Here is a 23,136-nt window from a genome sequence, read left to right on the forward strand (position 1 = left end):
CACGGTATAGCTAACCCAAACACAAACGAACACTTAAAGAGAGATAAAAAGCCTATTGAAATTGATGAATTTGCCAAAAATGGTATTCGAAGGAAAATTCATGGATTTTTTTTCAAAAAAGAAATACCAAACCTAAACAAAATTTTACAAGAAGTTAGAGACGACCCGGATTTGCCTCATATCGGACGAACTAAATTGTGGCAAGTTTTAAAAGAATTAAATTTCCGGTGGGAGAACTCAGACCGAAAATTACTTTTGATTGACCGGGAGGAGAAGATGATGTTGGAGAAGAAATTATCTAAGATTCATACGAAAATTCCGGGCTGAATAAAGGCCCATCTTCTACCAGGATGAAACGTGGGTAAACTCAGGTCATACTCTAAAAAAATATTGGTCAAATAAAAATATATTAAGCTCCAGGCAAGCCTTTATGGAAGGTTGGTCTACTGGTATCTCCCCACGTTCTGGTAAAGGCGGTAGATTAATAATTTCTCACATTGTCAGTGAAAAAGGATTTGTTAAGCATGGTTTGTTGGAATTTCATTCCAAAAGCACAAAAGACTATCACGAGGAGATGACAGCTGATGTTTTCGAAGAGTATTTTGAGCAAATGATTGAACACATACCACCAAATTCAATTATAGTATTAGATAATGCACCTTATCATTCACGACTAGTAGAAAGACTTCTAACGAATGCGTGGAAGAAACAGGATATTCTTGACTGGCTGCGGAATAAGTATCTGCCTTACGAAGATGGAATGGTAAAAGCAGCACTTTTAAAAATTGCCCGGCAACACAAATCTAAGTTCAAGAAATACGTAGTTGACAAAATGGCGGAAAGGCGAAACATCACAGTCTTTAGACTTCCACTCTACCACTGCGAAATAAATCCAATTGAACTCATTTGAGCACAAATTAAAAGTTATGTGGCTAGAAAAAATACGTCATATAAAATACAAGTTGTACGTGAATTGTTATACGAGTCTTTATAACATATTACAAAACAAAACTGGAAAGATGCAGTAAGACATGTAATAGAAGAAGAACAAAAAATGTGGGATCTTGATAACATAATTGATGCGACCGTAGAGATTATTAACCTAATTATTAACCCTCAAGACGACTCGGATTCCAAAGTTGATCCTATTTATTTTGAATTTGAATAGTTTTCTAATCGTAATTATATAAGGTAATAAGGTATATTCAAGCAGAATGAAATATTTTTTAGAATAAATAAAAAGTTTCTTTTGCATGCAATATTTTCAATTAAAAATTATACTATATTTTCTCTTTTATTTTCTTCCCTGTTACATAACATATTAAAATAAACACTGTAGAAGTTTTCAGAGACTTTCTGCCCTGAGTAATAATGTAATCTTTCATTCTGCGTTTAAATTTTTCAAAAATATTTATTAGTTTTCTCCGGATTCGAAAATAATGGATACATTTAAAACACATTGGAAATTTTGCCAGGCGACATTTGGCGCCTTTTTCCTTAATTAAATAAATGTATCTTTTACAAATGGCAAGAAACTTTTTATTTTTGAATAAAATAAATAAGTTTTATTAAAAAATACAATTTACATAAGTACAATTTAAAAAATATATTTATTTAGTTCAAATAAATGTTTCAATCATATACTCTACGACACTGGTCGTTCATATCTAACCATTCAAAATACCCCCGTAATAGGATTATAAGGTATTGTATTCCTTCAGATATAAGGTGGGTTAGTCGAAAACGTCTTAAACCGTCAGTTTTAGGTTGGTTTTTACTATTATATCGTATTACTTATCCTCTCTGTATTTCAGTTTTCTAATTAGGGTTAAACTTGTAGTGAGCTATCAACAAATTGTGAACCGGGTATAGTTTACTCCACTTACCCTCTTCTAATCACGTCCACCTCTCACCTTCACGCTGGTGCCCCTTATTAAACCGAGCAACCCAACTGGAGATCCGGTATCCAACATGGGTGGAAAGTTGGGTCGTTAACTGACGAAAGTTCCCGAAAACATGGTTCCCGAAACGGGGCTTTTTGGTAACTATCGAACACTTTAAGAAAACCCATGTTATAAAAGCTACAAAGAAAGAAGCCGGATTATTTTACCTACGACGAAATAAGGATAATTATTTGAAAATTTGCACGTGGAATGTAAGAGGCCTTTATCAAACTGGAGCTACAAATAGATGAGATGAGATATCAAATATTCAGACATAACTTTTATGATGTAGAATTATGCAAAATATCAAGAAAATGTAAAAAATCTTAAGTAATATTGAATGCAATATAAAATTATGACGTATTGATGTACTAGTAAGAAACCATCGAGTCGGAACTAGATAAAGACGCTCACAAGCTTGTCAAACTATTTTGACACTTTTAGTATACATTTGATATTATATTTTTTATATTTATATTATTATGCAAATACAATGTGAAATCTTTATATTATAGAAGCAGTATACACGACGTGGTATAATATCCCACAATTTATTCTCATTTCAGCTGCTAAAATCGTCTTGATAAACTATTGAAAAATACAGAAGAAGACCAATCTTTAAACACGGATTACAAGACATCAAATAAATACGTAAGTATCAGAGATTAAAGTCTCCAACTCAAAAATATTAAAAGAAAAAAACCAACAACGTCATTTTTCATATCAATGGATGTTACTGACGTTAACTTTTTGGATTTATTTCTTATTGGATGCTTTGTTCACGTTGCAGCTACATTACAAGTGTGGTACTTTAAGAAACGCCTTGAAAGAATGGTATTCTGTCCAGCATCCGGCTGCAATATTCACACTAAATATGAGACTTGTCGTGGTTGTTTCAATTTATGCCCCTATTGTAATGTAAATCAAACTTCTAAAAGTGTATTTTGTTGTAAAAGGAAACATTGTCTATATTTAAAAATATAAGAAGCATTTGAAACTAAAAATATATGTATTTATATTTTAGTAGTTCAAAATTAACTTAAAAATAAAATCATTTTTATGAAAAAGACCACGGGACTGTACATTTTCAATGCCCTCTATATGATAAATTTGTAAATATAATAATTTAGCATTAAGAAGTGTTATAAGAAGTGTTATAAGAACAATTTGTATTGATAAACATGAGAAAGTTATTTAAACCCTGTTTAGAAGCTTATAAGTAATTAGACCCAGATGTTTGAATAACAGATTCTGGAAATTTGGGGCTTAAATAAACAAAGCGTTGGGTGTTATCCGAGATAATAGTTGTTTCAGATAATAAATTCAAAGAAGCGATTATTTGAAAAAACTTTTGTTTTATTTAGAGATAAGGTTTTGTGCTAGTAAATAACAAAGAATTGTCTCCTAAAAAGTTGGGAAACACAAAGTTGTATACAATATTGTTGATTTCTTAAAAAAATTAAGTAGGAATTTTTGGAAAGTGGTATGTTGAGGATGAATGTTGTATGATTGGTTATGGGAAAACGATGGGAGTAGAATAGAGAGTGGGTATGAAATTGAACGAGAAAGTTTTGATCATTGTGTTTTTACCATCCAGAACAAGCAGTTGAGTTGAAAGTAGTGTGTTGTGTTTTTGTATGGTTAATTCGGTGATAGCAGAATCGTGAAAGGCGAAAAGAGAACTAGTCGAGAATTCCAAACGCCTTGTGTCCAAAGAGGTTCCAGTTTCGGTGAGTAAAGAAAAGAAGCATCATATAAAATTGGCACGAGGCATCAAGTCGAGGAGAAAAATCCTTGGGCCTGAAGATTGCTGGTCTTATTTTGAACGAGTCAAAGATTTGATTTGTGGAGAGAATCCGAACTAGTGGTTTTTTGAAATATGAAAGGAAAAAGCAGATTTGCAGAATCAGATTAACACATTTGTTGGATAACTTGGACAGTTTATGGTAACACAGTCAAGGAAAATCGGTGTCCGCGGAAAATGTCGCAGAGCCTACATTAAGGGGCAGTCAAAGTATTTGTGACATAAGAATTGGGTTTGTATTGCATACCATATTTGTTTTTAAAAGCCATATAAATTTGTTTTTATGGAGACATAAGGTATTTATCCATAAATTCTGAAAGTTATAAGTATGAACTTATTATATTATTATAATGTACGAGGATAGATTGATACTAGCGGACCAACTCGACATCGAGTTTTTTAAATGAAATTTTTTTTGCGAGAAAAATTAAGAGATCAATACAAACAATATAAGCAAGAATATACATAACATTCATCAATAATAATGCAAGTAAAAAGTGTATTAAATATCACGAAGTATTTCGTCGAAAACAATGTTTTTTGTTACAATGTTATCATTTAGCAGTTAATTTTGCATGCTGATCACGAATCCGGTGTCAGATTTGCTCTATCTTGACGTTTTATGCGCGTTTCGGGTCACTTCCGGTGTCGGATCGCAACCGGAAGTACATATTTAGATTCGTCTCGACGAGACCTTTCGATCCATATATACATTGTGGGGTCTAAAACTTAAAGTAAATTTTAACTTCCGGTCATCTCAAAACTGGAAGTGAATTTTTGTACCAAAAGTATATCTTGACAATCTCATACGTAATACTAATAATATTCCGAAAAAATATTTTAATTATCTAATATGGTTTTTGAGTAAAGTGGTGAACAAGAAAAGGGCTTAGCGTTTTAGTATATAAGATTAAACTAGCCTTTGATAGATGGCGCTACTTGATACCGAATTGGTTTCGGTGTTGACATTTGCCATTCATGACATGACGTCTGTCAAAATTTTAAGTTTTAAAAACAATTAGTTTGGTTTTTACAGCGGTCAAAAGCAAGCTAATTTTGTGTTTTCGGAGAAATGGAAAAAGTCGAGAATCGTTCGGTGATTAAGTTCCTCCACAAAAAAGGTAAAACGAATGTGCAAATCAAAGCCGACCTGGATGAAGTTTATGGCGAGGTTGCACCTTCGTTAGCAACAGTAAAATTTTGGAAAGCTGAATTTGTTCGTTGTCGTACGAGTGGTTGTGATGATGAGCGTCCCGGGAGGCCAAATGAAGTCACCACGCCGGAAATGATCAACAAAGTCCATGAAAACATTCTAGGAGAACCATGAAATATTACATAATGACCTCTGAATTTTACCAGAGGTCACAAAACATTCTAGGGGAATCACTCAATATTCCAGAATAACGTTTAGTTTTTTAGTCCCAGAAGTCCCAGAATCAGTCCAGAGTAGTGTTAAGAGGTTCCAATCTGCCTTAAAGTCTCTAGAGACTCTTAAACCCTTTCTGGTTACCCCGAACTGTACCAGAGGTCCTAAAAAATTCTAGGAGTATCAAGAAATACTACAAAACATTCTTTAGTTTTTTGTTGGTTCCAGAAACATTTCTCAACGGTTTTAAACAGTTTCATTCTGACCCAAAATCCTCTAGAGGCTCTTAAACCAGTCCAAGTTGCCCCGAATTTATCTATAAAACAAGCCAAAAGTAGCCTAAAATATTCCAATGCGGCATGATGTCCTCTATACGCATTCAAACCATTTCTTATTGTGCCCAATTTCCTAGACGTCCTTCCTTAATATTCTTAATAATTTCTCCTCTAGTCGGGTATTATTTCAGGTCCTATTTTTCCGTGCAACTCTCAACTTTGATAAATTCTAAATCTTTTATTATTAAAAGACAACCGAGCTGAAGAAACTTAAATTAAATCAATCCGTGATCTTTAAAAGTTGTTTACGGAAAACCCTGTAATCAAATTATTAAAAATAACTTAAAATAACTCACTTAAACATTTACCACACGTCGTTCCTTTGAAATTCCTCAACACTCTTAATAATTTCTCTCTATTGTGTTTCGACCACTCAAACATTTGGTTAGTTTCAAACAATGACACGCTTTTTGTACTCTGACACGTCGCATACAAGATCGAGACGTCCATTTGTAAAAGAGAAGAAAGACTGACCCCAGATATTTATTTTCGAAATACACTTGTCTCTCAGATGGAAATGATTTAAATCTTCTCCCGACACTTTTGAATGTTCTCTGCGGAAGCTGGGGTCGTTTTCGTTGTTTTTCTTGTATTGAGTTCTGATATACGGAAGTGTTTTTCTGTTAAAACGTGGTAATTCTTGAAGTAGACACATCTGTTGAATTTACAGGATGGTGTTTATCTAGAGGTATTTTTATCTTCACTTTGTAGTTTCTAAAACCGATAATATGTAGATCGATTTATCCAAAACTTGAATATTAAAATATTAATTTACGAAAAGGATGGAAATGCGATAGAAATACTTTTATAACTATAAAATGAAAATTGCATCGAAAATAACAAAAAAGAAAGTTTATATATTGCAGAAAATGAAGTAAGGTAATAGTAATACAGTTGAATCAGAAGATATTCCTTAAAAGTTTGTTGCAAAACATTCTTTATTATTATTTTTTTTAATTGCCGTGTTGACAGAGTCCAGTAAGAGCCTTAGAAGCTATCCATTAAATTCTGACAGGCAACGGTGGGGGAAATCTTTTTTGGACATCTACGTCATGGAACAACACACCCTGGCAAAATTTATAAATTACCATACCTGTTACCGTAAATTAGAAAATGTTTCAGACGTTAGGTCATAAACTAATAAATAATATTAACCATAAATTTCAAATACCTGGCACAATTTCCTCCTCTGTCCTCCTGCTCCTTTTTCTTCATCATCCCAGAAATCAGACAGCGTACTTCCCTCCATTTTTTCTCTCCTCTCAACATTATGTTTAAAACGTTTCTTTCATCCAGCCCAAAATTCATTGGCCTCTCGAAACCTCCCCTATCATTTGCCCATCTCTGGCAGTTAAAAATGTGGGCGGGAGCGTCCGGTATCCCACAAACAGTACAGTCTGTCGAGGCAGATTTGCCTATTCTATTTGTGAAGGTGCCAAAACTACCATGTCCAGTCAGAAACTGCGTCTGGAAGTAGTCTAGTTTCCTGAACTTACATTCCCATCACGGCCTCAGATCGGGAATAAGCTCCTTCGCCCACCTTGCCTTTCCGCTATCATTCGCCCATTCTCTTTGCCACTATACTATCGTTCTTTCTCTCTCATTTTCATCTATATTTACATCTATCCTTCTCGCATACACCCTCGCTCGCTCTTTGCACAACAAAACGATCGGTATCACCGCTTCAATGACATACAGAGCCTCTGAGAAGCATTCGCCTTTGCGAAGTCTCCATCAGCTTAGCGTATTTCGCAGTGTTTAGTATGCTACACCACACGGGGATAGCGTAGGTTACCACCGACTGGAAAACACCATTTAACACATTCCTTTTGGTGCTACCTGGGCCTCCAATGTTTGGCATCAGCCGTATCAACGCCTCCAGATTTCGGTTCGCCTTCTCTACCGTCTTTTGGATGTGTACTCCGAACATTAGTCCTTCCGACAACACTATTTACTATTTATTATTTCACTATTTACTAGTGAAATAATGAAATAGTGCACGGAATTCTTTAAAAAAAATTGAAGAAAACAAGGAGGCTGAGTTATATGATGGAATAGCAGTGGTACAATACAAAAACAGAGAAATAAACCTACTCTAATTAGCAATCAATACATTGAAAACTTCAAGATCAGGTAAAACTGAAGATGCATAGCATTCTTTCAAGTGAGAAAGACAATCAGCCGAAACAGCTGTAGTGATAAGAATGTAAAATAAATTTTGTGGAAGTTTTGAAAACAAAGTTTTCAGTGTTTTATTGTTACATAAAATGAATTTCCATCAAGTAACGGTCGAATCCATCAAATATGTCATTATTGTTCTTACATTGGCTTTATAAATTGGTGACTTCATTCCAGTGTTAATGTGTCTGTTTCGCCATATAGTGTTATTAAGGCATACTGCCGATCTATTTGCTTTTTGTACTTGCTCTCTCACTTCTTCCTTCAGGTCTTCATAGCAAGACAGTGTAATTCCCAGGTATTTTATTTCCATTAATTGTTCAATACTAATCTGATTGGTTCTTTGCTGACTACTATGATTTTATTTTTCTGAGATGACATTGTCATATTAATTAATTTAGTCTCTTATGTTAAATCTGTGGAGCAGTGTTTGCAGACTTCATCTTGGGCTATAAATATTGCATCGTCTGCGTAACACAGTATTTTTATATCTGTGTTTCACATTCTGTATCCTATTCCTTTGTTAACGCTTTTGAAGATTTCATCCATGATTCAATTGAAGAGCATGGGACTCAATGAATCCCCTTGTCTTATTCTGATATGACATCTTTGATCTTTAGGTCAATCAGACACAGAAATTCGGGTCCATTATACTCTAATGATTTCCTAGTAATTTATTTTATAACAAATATTGCATCTGTACACGATCTTCCATTACGAAAACCCTCTTGTACATCTGCTAAACTTATCCTCTGATTTATTAGCAGTTGTAAAGTTTAAGGGTAGTATTTAAAAAGTTAACCTCTGTAATTTTCTGGCTGTTTTATTTATTGTGTTTTATAATTTTATTAATTAATGTTGTTAATTTTTCTGTCATTGTTGCTCCACAATATTTCAGTAATTCGTTTTTTATCCCGTCTTTACCTGCTGCTTTTCTGTTCTTCAGCTTTTTCAAGTACATATTTTCCAAACTTCCTTTACATTTATATCAAGTTCTTCATTTGTGGTAATTTGTGGAGTTTCTGGTTCTAGCGTCGTTTGTTCTCCGGCATAGAGCCTTTTTGAGGTAGTCCCTCTACGTATCCTTTTCGATGTGTTTTGGTTCTATTAGTTCTTTTACCTCTTATGAAGCGCGCCTTATTTCCTTTTACAGACCGTAAAAATCATCTTCCATTTCTTTCAAAAAGCGTTCCCAGTGATAATTTTTTTTTCTTTTTCAAATCTTTTTTCTTTTCTTTACATTTTTTCTTCACTTCTGTACAAAACCATGGAGTTCTTCGCGTTGGGAAGTTATAAATGTTGGGCAATTAAAAAGAAAGACCACTAACGAATGCAAGCGGCTAAAATAATGGGAATGCTTAGATCCATTAGCAGACTGACAATAAGCGATAAAATGAGAGAGAAAGGTTAAGATACTACATGGACAGAAAAACTATCACCTCTTCAATATCGATAGAAGAAGAGACCGATAAAGTACAATAAATAAATTAATCTTACGTTTTAATAAATCCATTGTCGAGCGAAACAGTAAATTTTTTTGATGATATTATTTAACTCTCCCGCTGTTTCTATCTTGACAGTATGAATACTTAATGAATATGCTCTGCTACCAAATTCTTCGATTGTTAATATGAAAAAGTATCTCAGCAGGTATTCCGCTTGATTCGGGTCATTAGTTTGATTTGTTCGAGCACCAAAAACTAACAGTATCAAGAAGTTGATGTTTACATTTGTCGGTTCAATATATTATATTAGGAATTTTAATTTCAGCCTTAATAAACACGGGCTATAATTTTTAAAACTGCGTAATTTTTTATTAATTAGCAATAACTGAGGAATGTGTGATTAAAATATATTGATTGTCTAGAAAGTAGACGACATATACGAGGATAAGATGAATATTTCTCGTCTGGCTAGCAATTATTGAATTGATTGGTTCTGAAACTAACTTTTTGTGGAATGTTTTTACTGAATATTTTATACATGAGAATCAAGTATCATGAATGACAAGAAAGACTTGTCAATCTACTGACTCTTGTGATACTGATGTTTACATTATATTTTTAATTTACCTCTAGGCGAAGTCCTATTTTGTTAACAAATGTAATAGGTCAATACATCATGAACAAATTCAAGTAGACAAATACATTATCGTGGCTGAATGGATCAAGTTATCCAAAGTCATTCATTCAATAAAAAAAGCATCATGAATTTTATTAAACATTATATTATATCATGTCCATAAACAGGAAAGCAGGGGATCTTGTGTATTTTAGTAGTATTTTTATTGAAAGTAAACTAGTTATTTTCCTACTCAATTCCTATCTTCACCTCCAAGGCGGTACACGCCGGTATCCTGAGCAACCCCACTGGAGATTGGGTAACCAACCCCCAGTGGAAGGTGGGGTCAGGGCTGACGAAGAAGGAAGTCTTGGTCCTCCGACGAATAGGGGGTTGGGCTGAAGGTTAACTACCTTCTCCTAGAAAAACCATGAGTTATGAACGTTCAAGGAAGAAAAGCCGGACTGATCAAACGACGACGACTGTGCGAGAAAAAGGAACACGATTTGAGGGTTGCGATATGGAATATTCGTACCTTATATAGATTGGGAGCTCTTCAAAATCTCCTAAATGAATATAATAAACGTCCGCGCCAGAAGAGGGGCAAATGAAGATTCTGATCTCTACCTGGTCGAAAGTAGGGTAAGGGCTAGAATTTCAAACATCAAAAAGGAAAGAGGCTCTAAACATGAACGATACAAGGTAGAAAGACTCAAAGAAACAAACAAAAATAAAGAGTATAAAGAAAAGATAAACAACAAACTAGAAAACAGAATAACACATGAAAACCTAAAAAAAGAGTGGGAAGAATGCAGAGACATCATAAAAGAGGCAGCTAAAGGAGTACTAGGCATAAAAGGTAGAGAAAGAAAAACAAGAACGAATGACTGGTTTGACGAAGAATGTCAGATCATCACAGACAAAAAAAAAACAGAGCATATTTACTGATGCAACAGGGGCACAGAACCCGACAAGCAGAGGAAGAATATAAACGACTACGCAAAGAAGAAAAGAAAACTGAACAAAGAACTTCAAGAACTACAAGAACTAAGTAAATCAACAGAGACAAGAAAATTTTATCAGAGACTAAACAAAAACAGAAAAGACTTCAAACCGAGAACAACGATGTGTAGAGATAAGGAAGGTAATATATTGACAGAACAGCAAGAGATACTAAGTAGATGGACAGAACATTTTACGGAAAAGTTTGAAGGAGATCGGAGAGAGACGACCCCTGACATACCATTAGACCAAGCAGACAACAGAGAAAAGACTCCACCAACAATAGCCGAGATTAGAGCAGCAGTAGAAAAATTAAAGAACAATAAAGCACCGGGATCGGATTAAATAGCATCGGAGTTACTAAAGGAAGGAGGAGACGCACTACAAAAAACAATACATGAATTGATAACAAAGATATGGTCGAATAAACAGCTACCAACGGAGTGGAATAGCGGTATTATTGTACCATTACATAAAAAAGGAAATCAGTTAGAATGTGGAAACTACCGTGGAATCACGCTGCTGAATGCAGCATACAAAATAATGTCCAATGTCATTTATGAAAGACTTAGACCACACGCTGAAAAAATAGTTGGCAAATACCAAAGTGGCTTCTGTTGACAGAAGTCAACAATAGACCAGATATTTGTTCTGCGACAGATCCTCGAAAAAACAAGTGAATATAACATCGACACACATCATCTCTTCATAGACTTTGAAAGCGCATATGACAATATAAACCGAGAATTCTTAATAAAAGCAATGAAAGAATTTAATATACCAACACAACTAATAGAACTGATAAAAGAATCTCTAAAACTAGAAAGTAGAATCCGGATACAAAATGAATTAACGGAAACAATAGATGTGAAAAAGGGACTACGCCAGGGAGACGCTCTATCATGCATCTTGTTCAACATCGTACTCGAGAAAATACTGAGGGACACAACTGTCAATACACGAGGAACAATCATTAATAAAAGCTTGCAAATACTAGCATTAGCAGATGATGTTGACATCATCGCAAGATCAAGAAGAGAAATGATAGAGGCATACAACCAAATAGAACGAGCTGCACAAAATAGTGGTCTTAAAATCAATCAGACCAAAACAAAATATATGCAGGTAAGTAAAAACGCAGAAATAAGGCAGCCACAAAATATAACAATAGGAGAATACAACATAGAGGAGGTAAAAAACTTTATATACTTGGGATCCCTAGTCACGTCTGATAATAACGTTAGGGAGGAAGTGAAGAGGCGAATATTTATTGCAAAGAAATGTTACCATGGCTTAATTAGACACCTAAGATCAGATAACGTCGCAAGAAAGACAAAATGCCAAATATATAAAACCCTAATAAGACCGGTACTCACATATGGCTCAGAAACCTGGACACTAACTAAAAGAGAGGAAACGTTGTTAGCCACCTACGAAAGAAAAATATTGCGACACATATATAAGGGCACAAAAGAAAACGGAATATGGCGAAGACGATACAACTCTGAACTACACAAAATATACCAGGATCCGGATATTATAACATTCATTAAAATAGGACGGCTGCGTTGGACATGTAGAAAGAATGGAAGAAGGCGAAATACCAAACAAAATATTCAAACAGATGCCAGTAGGAAAAAGAACAAGAGGAAGACCGAAACTGAGATACTTAGAACAAATAGAAAATGATATAACAACCTTAACAATAAAAAACTGGAGAAAAAAAGCACGAAACAGATCAGAATGGAGAAGAATCCTGGAACAGGCCAAGACCCAAAAAGGGTTGTCGAGCCAGTGATGATGATGACGATGAAACTAGTTATTTATGAACTTTTTCTGCAGGTGCATGTTTTCCAAAGTTCTCGTTCTCGTTCTAAAACGTGTTTAAAATAGCTTAATTCTTCAATACTCTTCCAGTTTAAATCATAATGGTTTTCTATCAATTTTCTAGCATCAGCTGCTTTTTTCTTGTTTTACTTGTAAACTATATTTTGGTATTATTTTAGGACAAAACTGATCCATATGTCTACTCGTTTTTGTGACTATTTATATTTATTTATATCGTTTCGATAATCAGGAAAACATTAGAACCTGTTTATGGAAAATTTACCCAATAACAAATTATTTATCTGGCAAAATTCGAACATTCTCTTTTAATTTCTATTTTTTTATTAACCCCGCCATTTCAGTGTTTATATTCAAAGATCTTAATTTTTTTAATTTCCATTTTGATCATGCGTATACTAAAAGAATTATACTGTACATTTCGATTTCAACTAACAGAACTGGTCACAGTCTTTACAAAAGAATCAAAACAAACATGCCTGTCTCTTTTTGGCAGGACAAGTAGACTAAATTATGCAGCACGTGTCATAACAGGTAATTTTAACTACCTGGTGTTAAAAAGACAGTGTAAACATTTTTTATGGTATTTGAACTTTGTTTAGTACTTCCATGATTACTTGTAAACATTTTCATGCACATTTCACCGTTTTAATTTTCTTGAGTTACCTATTATTTCATTTAAAAGGATTTTATGACAAAAATTTTGGTAAGGTAATTATTTATTGTTTGGTTAAGTCATTCTACATTTATTTCAGATCTAAAGTTAGTCTGACTCTGACAAAATAGTTCTTTTTCTTTTTGTTATTAAGTAGACATGACTTCATCTGTTGTTCAATATGCAGTAAGTTGTTGTTCCATCGTTTTAGTGGTCCTTCCACTAATCGTCTTCTTCTGGTTGTCTTTACTACTCTATTTATTGTCATTCGGCTTATTCGATCGTTTCATTTAACTCTTTTCTTTCTTACCCAGTCCTTGATATTCTCTAGTTTGCATCTTCTTCGTATATCTGCTTTTCTAGCCCTGTTCCATAGGGTCTTCCTATCAATTTAACTAAGAGTTTTCATCTCTGTTGATTCTAACATTCTTTTTGATCTCTCTGTGTCATGGCGTTTTTCTGCCGCGTATGTCATTATTGGTCTGATGACTGTTTTGTAAATTTTGCGTTGCTTTTATTTCTTTCTCGATATTTTTATTGCTCTATATTGTTTCATTCAGGCATCGTGCTGCTCGGTTTGCTCTATTCATTTGAACTTACACTGCTATTTCAAGCTTTCTGTAGCTAGTCAGTGAGATGCTCAGATATTTAAACTTCAACACTTGTTCTATTATCTGTCCTTTCAGCTCAAATTTACATTGCCAGCCTCAGTTAGTTGGAATGTGTCTCTTTTATTATTAGTTCTTTAAGCTCTTTGCTTTGTCCCCTGATCGTTCTCCATATTTCTCTTTATATTATGCAAAAGTCGTTTTCCATCTGGTTTGAGAAGCTCTTCCAGTATTCCCTTTTTATTTTTCTGATTATATATATATAAGCGGGGATCCTACAGCTTCTGCCGCTTCCCGCATTTCGATCGCCATCTTTTTCTATCTCTCCAGGTGTCTTCATCAATGGCTCTGTCTTTCATGGTTTCCATAACACCTTGTATCCAAGACTTGGCTGGTCTTCCTCGTTTCCTTCTATTACTTGGATTGTATTCCATAGCTCTTTTTGGCCATCTGTTGTCGTCCATCCTCTGTACGTGTCCATACCATATTAACTGTCTAGTTTCTATTCTTTCAGAAGTTGTATGTACTCTATCTGTTTTTCTTCTAATTTCAGAAATAGGTATACGTTCTATTCTTGATATACGGCAAGCTCTTCTTAGGTAGTCCATTTCAACCGTGTCAACTTTTTTCTTTCCTTTTGCTGTCATTTGCCAACATTCTGCTCCATATGTAAGAATTGGCTCTACAATTACTTTGTAGATAGTCATTTTAGTTTTCATAGTAGCTTTGTTGGACCAAAGTATCGAATTCAGAATTTGAACACTCTTCCTGCCTTGTTGCACTCTATAGTCTATATTTTTTCTGATTAAAGTATTCATTTTATTTCGGATTCGATTATAGTGATTGTGCGCCTGTTGTGTTAATAGTTAAGATAACAAATTTAATCGAGACTGTTTTTAGTTGACATGACAAGATGCTGGATAGCGGTAAACGTTATTATGATCCCAAAACCAGAAAAACCTATCGGTGAAACTAATATCGGTGACGACAAAATTGTTTTTTTCCTTTCATTATTCTTATCAATTTGGATTCAGAATTAACTTATACACGATAGACCAAATTAACAAAATATAATGGAGCAATATTTAAAACTAAGACAGTATGCTTTTCTTGTCTTTTATATAAGAGACTTCAAGCTCACACCTACCCTTGTCACCTCAGGGGGTTTTTAAGTCCTTAATTTGATGTCGACTATATGTATATGCATATCCCCTGGATACTTGTTACTTCATAGAATTATGGAGCGTTTTCCATGTCGATATGGCCTGAAAAAAGGCTTTCCTTTTTTTACTATGTAAGGTATGATTATATGGGGTGTGTTTTCCCCTCTGCAGTGGATTGAGGTTAGTGAATAAAACTTCAGAGATTCGAAGGTACAATGGTAACACCAGCAACAGAGTTAAGTGTGAGGCAGTAAGCCTGCAAGGGCCGAGGACTCTCGGCATGGGTGCCCCAGCAAGTTGTAAAGAACCGAGATCTGGCCTGGGTCTGGTGATCAACAGATGCCGATTGCACACACACACACACACACACACACACACACACACACACACACATTAACACGCGAGGTTATCAACCCTACCCCTAGGAACATGTGTATACCAATATAAGAGTGGGATCCACATGTTCGAAGATCAAATCGGTCACACCTCGCTATTCGAGGTGGTACCTATCTGACCCCCAGGCTTTTCCTTCACCCCTTCTCAGCGTATGACTAACGTGAGGAGGCTTATGATCTTAGAGTTAACTTAAGGTACTTTGGGTAATGAAGTACCTTCCGTTTTTAGTAGTTGTGGTTATGTCACCGGACTGTAGGGGTAGCCTAAATGTCGGCTTTTCTCCCTATTAATGCCGATTGCTTGAAAATCATCCCTATTTATACATTTGAATTCCTACTCACAAAGTAGTGAGAGCAATTCTCAAGTCAATCGGCCAATAGCAAATTGATAATATTTTAATAACTAATAGTAAATTAATATTACTTTCATTGACCACATAAGGTGAGAAGCGATTCGCACAGTACGCTGATTGGCCAGGGCACTAGCTAGCATACGGCGACACCTTCTCTAAACCTTTTAAAACTTTTTATACAGCTGAAACAAGAAATTGGATAATATCACACAAGGATCGTAAAATAAATCGATTAGTTGCAGGAAAACTTATTGGAAATGCGTGGACTCGAGCAACATCGGCTCCAAATGTAATTTCGGGGTTTAGAGCTTGTGGGATTTACCCTTTTAATCCTTCTATAATTTCATATAGATTTTTTCCAATGATACTCTAGCGCTAGACAAAGATTTATTGAATTAATCTACTCTGGTTGTTAATGAAGTGGTGCCCTGTAATATAGAAGTTAATTAAATCGAAATCATACTTGAGGATGAACCAGACCCTTCCCATGAACTGACAGCAGGTCTACCAGATAAAAGACTTTCTAATTTAAGCCCATCAATATCGTCAACAACGTCAATATCGGTGAAGCGGAAAAAGAAATACCAAGCAAATATTTACAAGAACGTTCACCGATACCAACCCTTCAGGTACCATTATATTTATAAGAGCTTAAATAATAAGGAATATTATACAAAAATAATTATTGATCAGTTCAAACAGCTATGCCAACTAAAAAGTTAAGACGCACAGGTTGTAAGATGTAAAAAGACAACTAAAGAAAAAACCAAAAGAAATTAGAGAATCTAGTGAAAAGATGTCCATTTTGAGCGATTCTGGTTCAGTCACACAGAAAAATGCTACTCAACTGAACAAATAATAACTTTTTTTAAGACTAATTCATAATAAAAAAATGAGAATTAATACTAAAGTGTAATGTGCGATTGCTAATTATAGATTAAATAAAACTTTAGTTTCAAAATTTCAGGGAAAACATCATTACAGGTTATAAAAATCAGAATAGGGCCTTGGATTCTTCTGGAATCTGGAAACTGATGAAGAAATGAAACATAAACTAATATCGATCTCCATCTCTGAGCATTCTATTTATGAAAATATTTACGTCTAAAAATATCTTTAAGAGACAACAGATAAACCACCAATTAGACACAAACAGTGCAGTCACTCAAATTAATTCGTCTAAAATGTTTGTCTTCTCATTTATATGCGATTCAGAGAATAAAGCAATTATCAAGTCAGTGACTCATTCGGTTTTTTTTAAATAGATGATTTGAATTTTCGGTGAAGAACTAGGTGCAAAATATTTGTAGAGACCACTTCACTTATGCAAATGTCCAAGACGACGGTGAATTCATTAAAATTCTGGACATTCAGTGTCAATCGCTGTCCGATTTTCATTTCTAAGAATATTACACGTAGTAAGTAAGTAGCTTATGATGATATAATTGTTTAAAATATCTATATAACACAAAGTAACTTTATGTAAAGGAGTATTTGGGACAGAAAGACATTTCAAATTATAATAATTTAGGTATAGAAAAACAAAACATCAATTGTTTATTTTTTTCCTCTTTTTGGTCTTTAACGGCTAACTAAACCTACCATACCTAATCGAACAATCAAGGATATGGAAGGGAAAAAAATTTTCACATCCAGTGGTTGTTTAAGACGACTAACCACGGACTAAGTAGACCACGCGATAAGGGGTATTATTACCAGGGAAAAAACAAAGGTAACTTAAAGCTATATCTAAGCTAAAGTTGCAATTTACAAGACTTAACAAAACCTAGAAAATCCTAAAAACTAACGGTTTGTTCAGAGATTATACGGGGTTTATTGTACGATGTTTTTGCAATAGTTTTCAATACATTTTTTTTTGTATCACATACTTGTCACATGCAAAAAATATATGATCTTAGTCAATTGTATTGCAATTTATTCACAATAAGACTGCATTAAATGTAGTCAAGAGATAGTAACAATATCGTATCTTGAAAAATAATTCGTCAGAATTTATGCAAAAGAGTGTACCTTGTCGGACGATTTAGACAATACTATTGAAATTTCCAGTTATCATGTAGCTTGGCTTTACTTATGGCTATGCATTTTTGAAGTCCAATATCACTTAATACTTCCTGGCAGATGATTTAATAATTTTCTGCCGAGGTAAAGACACTGTTTCCACTTGCAAACGACTTCAGAATGCTACTGACCAATTGCTTGAATAGACTTCAGTAAGTGGATTTAACATTTCTGTTGAGAAGACAAAAATCATTAAGTTTTCTGACAGGACAGCCAGTACTATAAATCCTAAAATTACCATAAATGGTACTTGTCTACCTGCAGTAAAGAGTATACGGATTTTAGGATTCACATTCGACAGTAAACTTACTTGGAAATGCCATTTAAAAGATCTAAAAGTAAGTGCATAACAAATCTTAACATATCAAAAACTCTGACCAATCATCATTGGGTGCAGACGAAGACTCCCCGTACTTCAGATTTATAGATGTCTTATTCGTTTTAAAATAGACTACTGCAGTTTCATTTGTATGTCAGCTAGCCCATCAGATTTAAAACTTCTTAGTTATGTACACAACACTGCACTTCGAATCTGCCTTCGAGCCTTCAGGTCCAGCCTTGCAGAGAGTTTATACAGAGAAGCTCCTCCTTTTAAAATATTCGTCTCGAATTTCAGCTAATACCGAAATAACAAACTATTAGAAATAGTTTTATTTGTTATTAAGCCAGATATAATAAAAGAAGCCAGATGCTATGAAGTAACTAAAATATAGAATGTTATCATCATGGGCAGTTTTGAAGATCCAGTTTTGAAGTAAGGTGGATTATTGCTCTTTATCATTTATAATTCACTGTGTGAATTATAAATGATAAAGAGCAATAATTCGTCATGTCTTTGCATTGCTTTTATATATTCTTCTATGTTGTCCAAACATCTTCTTTTAGATCTTTCTATGTACCTGGGCTATAGGTCCAGTGTCCTCTTCTTCAGTTAGTTATCCTTCTCAGTCTACAGTCCATTATAAACAAAGCGACTTATTTTCTTGACTATGTGTTCCCTCTTTAATTATTTCTAAATTACACCTTCACATTCTTCTTTATTCTTATGGTCTCGTATGCTTTCTTGCATTTCAAAATTCCTTTAACTAAGTATTTTCTCTTTTTTTCCGGTTTTCTCTGTACTCACCCCCAGAAAGCTAAAGGTGGATACTTTTACAGTTTTTTAAGTGTGTGTAATTAGGTGTCATGATGTCATTTCCCTATTCTCATGTATTTTGTTTTGAGTGGGTTTATCTTTAGCCCTATTCTCTTTGCTTCTTTATGTAATTTTTAAACAACCCTTACTTGTCATTTTTATCTTGGTGATGAAGATGATGATCAGGAAATAGGTCTGGATCTGAACATACGGAAAACCGAAATACTCGTAATAAGTAAACAACAGAATGTAAGACCGTCTATATATGTAAATAGTACCAAACTTGAGAATAACGGTGAAATTAGATCCAAAATTGAGCAGGCCAGAGCCGGTTTTAGAAGGATGTTCAAGGTATTATGTAACAGAGATCAAAAATTGGCATTACGATTCAGCCTACTTCGCTGCTACGTGTTCTCGGTCTTACTTTATAGCGTCAAGTTTTTGACTGTGAACAAAAGTGATCTAAGTCGCCTTGAGGCTTTCGAAATGTGGTGCTACACAAAAATTTTAAAAGCTTCTTGAGTGGAGAAGATACGAAACTCCACAATACTAGAACGTCTCAGCAAGACTACTGAGATTATAACAAGCATCAAGAAGAGAAAGCTGTAGTGATTTGTAATGAGAGGTGCCAAATATAGGATGCTACAAAATATTATGCAAGGGAAAAAATAGCAGGCAAATTCAGTCCAGGACGAAGAAAGACTTCATAGTTGAAGAACTTACGAGATTGGTATGGTATTGATATAAGCATGCTATTTAGGGTTGTAGTGAATAAAATTAAGAGAGCTATGGTAACCAATGTTCTGAAAGGACGTGGTACATGAAGAAGATGATGATCATCTGCATGTGCTCTTTTTGGACGCTTATTTGTGATGTTTATGTTTACAAGGTTTATCTTCCTTAGTATTGTTTTTAGAATCAAGTTGAGTTGTATCGAGAAGATAGGGTCTCCATATTTCACGCCCTTGTTTACTTTAATCTACCTAGAATTTGTTCAGTTAAAGCTTACCTTTGCTGTGGTATTCTTTAAACTCATTTTTACCATATTTTTGAATTTTCTGGTATTTCGCGATGCTCTAATTCTTCTATGAATTTCTTCCGCTTCATTGTATCAAATGCACTTTTATAATCCATGAATGTATGCATTTCTAGGTTATGTTTTCTTCTTTTTTTAATTATTTGTTCTACTATATCTATGGAATTAATTGTGCACATAATTTGTATATGTATATTTAATAAAATATGATTTCGTAACTGTTTATATATACAAAGTACTAAGTGTCACTACGTAGTAATAGCGATTTTCTTAATTATATAAATCAGAACATCGCACTTAAATACTTCTTCATCTGCTTACTAATTAAGCGTTTATCATCCGTCCCTGTAAAACCACAGTTGACTTCCTTGGCCCAAGGCAAGGTGAAGAAGCTGGGAGCTCAAATTAAGAAGCCAGCGAGGGCGCTACCGATCTGTGATGACGGCCGACAACCGGACGACAAGACATTCCACGCACACTTGGCGTAGTAACGATGATGAACTTGGGTTCGAGGGCCCTAACGTACCCATACGTTGTATATTTTTCCGATCCGAACAGAGACAGCTCTGATAAGAGTTGTTGCACAGATTTGTTTACCGTTACGATTTAATTGGTGTGATGGTGCGTGGAAATCTGGCAAAAAAAATCCGTTTTTGCTGAAGTTATTACAAAACTGGTACACGAAAAAAAATTAATTAGCATATTTACTCATTTTAACGGAAGATGTACATAATATGTAAAGCTCATTGTTTGGTATTTGTCTATTGTTTTTCTTTACTTTTGTCTTTTTTATTCCATTTTCTATGATGATGTTATGAAATACTGCTGTTGCTGCTATTACATTCATAGTCACTTTCAAATTTAATCTCATTAGATTTTTAAAAATTAGGAATTATCGTTTTCTTACCTAGTATTGCCTTTCCACAACATTGCCAGTTCGTATGGCAGATTCTCTGTAAGATAAAGATAAAGATTCTCTGCTTCGGTTCTAGCATCTTGTCTAGCCGTGTCATTAAATATGATTTCAAACTTTAACCATACTCACCAACTATAAAAAATAGTATACACCTAACAAAGTCTCTAGCTTCAATTATTTGTATATATATTGTTGTTATCTGCTTTATGATGTCTTATTATTGATTAAGACTAATTTAATTAATCCAATTATTTAATTAATTAGTTCACTAATTTATGCAGAGTCATACAATTCAATTACTATTAAAATTCTCAGGGTGCCTTTTTAATTTTACTTTAATCAGTTTACTTTATATATCTCTTCTAGTGGGTTTAGTATCTCCTAGTTGCTCATAATCGGGATAAAACAGGAAACGGAACTAACATTAAAACAACATAAATATGCACACAAATTATTATTTATTTCAATAAGCAATACGGTGAATGTTAATAAATAACTTTTTGTGGGCAATTATCTTTCCCAACAAACTCCTATACTCTAAATTTAATTTTAATTAACAAACTATCTATTGATCTGCTTTATAATAATATCTACTAAAAAATTTACCATATAAAAAATATAATTTATTCACAAAAAAATAACTCTTTAAAACTTGGAATCTTAGTTCGTATGCTTATATTTGATTTTATCTTTAGAATGTCTTAAAGTTTTCTTTCATTCAAATTATTTGACTGACCTTTAATTTTTTTACACCAATGGTGTCTCCTCTCGATCAAACCACAGTTCCTTCCTTGATTGATTATGTCCGGCTAACCATCAAATCTTTCCCGTTCTCAGCATCGATCCAAACCGCATACCAGCAAACTACTCCTCCGAAAACACAAGCCCAAGCCTCTTTTGACCGGTACTCTTTATTCACAAATTCTCCTTTCTTTCTCAATTATATCTCGTGGACTATGCAGACTCAAAAGAGGTATTAATCTTCTCGATTTTGATCTGCTCTCAGCTTCCACCTTTTTCACTAACACACGAAAACACTGGTACTCAGATTGACTACTCGAAAAAACACGTCTTCTCTTCTGGTCTGCCGGTAACATCATAATTCTTTTCAATCTCCCCAGACAACCTTCTCAAACTCTCTCATCCCCCATCATTCCTTTTTAACCAATCATAAGCATTCATCTTTCCCACTAATTTTCGATTCAGAAAATTTCCAACATAATATTTAAAACAAATAAACTAATTTCACTCAAATTACTTTTCAGAAACCATTAACAATTTTGCCTTTTTCAACCGAAATAAGCTTCCAAATTCTTGTTATCTCATATCTAAATCTAATTCTTATTTACTTTCGAAAAATGTCCACCGCAAAATACAATTACAAAGTTTATTCCTTAAATATATAATTTCACGAATTCCATTGTCCTTTCACTATTCACTTAGTCCATCAAGGAAAAACTAGTCCGTCACGGAAACAATGTCTTTTCTTATTATAACGATTACAAATAAGTACAGGGTTGTATTTTAACTTATATGCACGCGGTATATTAAAATAATAAAAAAAACCCTTTATTCTATTTCTGATCGATAAACTGATCCATAACAATATATATATAATGTCGGTTTACAACGTTCTTCGACGTCTTCCGATTTCCAATCTCCATCTTATCCTATCGTTCCATAGATCGTCCTCCAGTTCCCTTTCTCTGATTTCTTTATCAACTCCTTCTCTCCAACTTCTTCTAGGCCTTCCTGGTCTTCGCCTACCTCTTGATTGCCATTCAAGAATTTGTCTTGGTATTCTATTCTCCGGCATTCTCCTTACGTGTCCGTACCATCTGAGTTGTGTCGTTTTGATGTCATCAACAATATTATGTGTAACCCCCATGATTTCTCGGACTCTCTCGTTTGTTATTCTGTCGCGTCTGGAGATTCCCGCCGAGCGGCGCCAGAAGTCCATTTCTGTTGCTCTAAGCAACTATTATTTGTAACTAAGCAATTATTTGTATGCCACTATTAATAAATATGTCTTAGTTGTGCACAGAACCTAGCCATTTTTCAATTTGTTTCAATAATTTTGATTCTAGTCACTAATTAATGCAAAAATACTTTTTCTGGACGATGTAATTCTGCATTTACACATCCATACGAATCAATTCGTATTAAAGTACAAATGCTTTTTATTTGCTTATTTTTCTGATCGTTACATCAAATGAAGATGATCCAAGTTATTTTCAACGTTTTAGGAAAACACAACAC

The sequence above is a fragment of the Diabrotica undecimpunctata genome, chromosome 6, assembly GCF_040954645.1.
Source record: "Diabrotica undecimpunctata isolate CICGRU chromosome 6, icDiaUnde3, whole genome shotgun sequence".
Classification (NCBI taxonomy): domain Eukaryota; kingdom Metazoa; phylum Arthropoda; class Insecta; order Coleoptera; family Chrysomelidae; genus Diabrotica; species Diabrotica undecimpunctata.